General features: G+C 29.6%; 1 non-coding gene across 1 annotated transcript; it reads left to right on the top strand.

Annotated features, from left to right (window-relative positions):
* Positions 1-2408: 2408 nt before the first annotated feature.
* LOC145841792 (small nucleolar RNA U3) lies at positions 2409-2605 on the top strand. The gene has a single exon (XR_014370168.1). It is a non-coding gene; the product is annotated as a small nucleolar RNA U3 (small nucleolar RNA).
* The last annotated feature ends 370 nt before the right edge of the window (positions 2606-2975 follow it).

Raw genomic sequence — 2975 nt, 5'->3', positions numbered from 1 at the left:
TTTAAATAGGCATTCTATGTATAGCTAAAAGTCTTTTAAAATAATAAGGTGAACAAAAGTAAAACTTTTCTCTAGTGTGACTAAAACTAAAACCAAACGAGTATTCAAATGTCACTAAAACTAAAACTGCGGCCCGCGAAGACTTTGGAAACTTGAAATTTGGCCCGCGACCACCAACTGCCTGCCGACCCCTGCTCTAGGACTACATTTTTTAATGATGTGAAATCAAGACGGTCAATCGACGTAACATACTTTTGTGGTTTGTTATATGATATAACTGTTTTAATATCTAGGTTATAGCTAAAATTCATGCTTTTTCACTTAATATAACAAAAGTATTTAATTTCTCCTAGTGTTTGTTTGAATTCCATTATCTTAATAAGTCTATAAAAATTGTAAAACAATTTGTATAAGTAATTGAGATAAAACTTAAAACTAACCTACTAAAAAACGTTAATACATTAGTCAGCAATAATACAACATTTACAATAGACTTACAATGTATTTTTAGACCGTAATATAAAGGTTTTTGTATCTAAATATAACAATTGTAAAGGTTTACTATTACAATTTGCTTATGTTTAAGTTATTAAAGTAATGTGAATTAATATAAGATCCAACTTAAATATACTTATAACTGCTTACTTTAAAATCCTACAAAGAGTAGTTCAAAATATTGTTAAGTAAACGATTTAGTGATTTGTATATGATTAACAAAAAACGTTTGTTAAAGTAGATTAAAAGAACAAAAAATATTAAACAATGAAAAAAAAAATTGAAATTATGTGTAGGATAAAATGAGGTAAAATAAATAAAATAAACTTATGTTAAATTAATACTGAAAATTAAATTTATACTAACAATATTTTTTACGTAACACATTAAAATCATTATATTTGAAAAAAAAAATTAATAACTTTATTAAGACTAGTTTGTTTTTGCATAAAATACAGACTAAAAAATAAAAATAAAATAAACAAGTAGAATGGGTTAGAAACGATCGGGTTAGAAATGATTGGGTTAAATCAGGTTAAAATAATCGGATAGAAATAATCTTGTTAGAAATGACCGGGTTGGACGTGATCGGGTTAGAAGTGATCGGGTTTGAAATGATCGGGTTAGAAATGATTGGGTTAAATCGGGTAAGAAATAATCGGGTTAGAAATGATCTTGTTAGAAATTATCGGGTTGGACGTGATCGGGTTAGAAGTGATCGGGTTAGAAGTAATCGGGTTAGAAATGATTGGGTTAAATCGGGTTAGAAGTGATCGGGTTAGAAATGATTGGGTTAAATCGGGTTAAAAACGATCGGGTTAGAAGTGATCGGGTTAGAAATGACAGCGAGTTAGAAATGATCGGGTTAGAAATGATCAGCTCCCGCTTGTTTTAGCTCTTTCTCGTTATTATTATATGGCATAGAAAATTTTAGAGCAGCGGTCTTAACGGGGTGCTTAAAAAAAGTCCCAACCGTATTTGAGGAGGGTTTTGAAGCTTACACTAAATATTGCGAGAAAATTTTAAAATTTACATAGGATTCGGAAGCTAATTTGAATATAAAATATATGTCATTGTACACTGTGCGGTTTACCCTGCGATTATTTCTAACCCGATCATTTCTAACTTGTATTTTTCAATTTAACCATCTTTAACTGAATTACAAGTTTACTTTTGAAATTAATTTATTTATTCTCCATAAACAGATGTACCAAAGGAAGGTTTGAAATACTTTACTTAAATAAAATGTTAACACAACACAAATGCTTTTCAATGCTTCAAAGTAAGTTTTAATTTGATCAATAAATTTAAATGCGAGATAACGTTTAAAATTTGTAGAACCGCTCAGTTCCAACCCGCGATCAACTCCCACCTGCGCATAATTCCCACCCGCACAATTCAAAATTGATCAAATCTGAGAACCGACCAAGGGTAAGGGTTAAGGGTAACAGTGATAATAAAAAAAAGATCAATAAGTAAAGACAAAAGAAAGGTGGGAGTTGTACGTGGGTGGAAATTGATCGTGGGTAGGAATTGTAAGTTTACCAAAATGTTGATATTTATTTTGAAACATAACGTTTCCAACACAAATAGATTTGTAAAATATTTCATACAAATAAAAACTAGATATTTAGCCATTAACCTTTGTTTATTTCTTTATTTGGAAAACAACAAGTTAACAGTAAAGAAAACGGTATAGGCAAACTACTCAATTTTAAAAATACCATTTAGTTTATTATTTGTATGATATAGCGCTTAAATTTTATTAAGTTACAGTTTTTATTTAATAGTGCTCTCTCTCTCTCTGATATGACGTCACAACAAAGCTCTATCGTTTGTGATGTCACAACAGTAAACATCTAAGTTGTAGCTTACACACTTAAAAACATATTTTTAATCTGCGATGCAATCTCAAGATCATACTTTTAGGGATCATTTCTAAAGTATGTGTCTCACGAACGTTATTTAACAATGACGGTCAACCACTCACGATGATGAATTGTGGAGAGGTTTTCTGAGCAGGAAAATGACTTCAGCTTGCTGAGTGTCGTAATGACTGTTCCACTGTTGTTAAGGCAGCAGTGGAGGGAAATCGCTCTTTCTGAGTGACCAACAACCAGCCTAGTGGGGCTATATATTATCGTTTAAAATCACAAGAAAACTTTTATATGTTGTTATAAGCTTATTTTCAAACATGATATAATTAGGTATAAATTAAAATTTTATTAAATAATACGAATATTTAGATTATTTTATATTAGCTACAAATGCCTTTTTTTGTATTATGTTTGATAAACTTTTTATAAAGTAATTTATGCTTTAATTTGAAGTAAGGAAATCTTTGCTTCTCCAGAGAAAACTTAATAATGCAAAAAATCAATTGCTTTAAACTATAATATTTTTTAATGCAAATCAAACTATTTTCATTTACTATGAGTAACATTCTTTAATTTATTGCAAAAAAGTTTCCCATAGAAACG

Source organism: Thalia democratica, chromosome 7 (genome assembly GCF_965202585.1).
Source record: "Thalia democratica chromosome 7, ktThaDemo2.hap1.1, whole genome shotgun sequence".
Classification (NCBI taxonomy): Eukaryota; Metazoa; Chordata; class Thaliacea; order Salpida; family Salpidae; genus Thalia; species Thalia democratica.
Note: the sequence above shows the minus strand (reverse complement) of the source record. Positions and strands in the feature narration are given on the sequence as shown.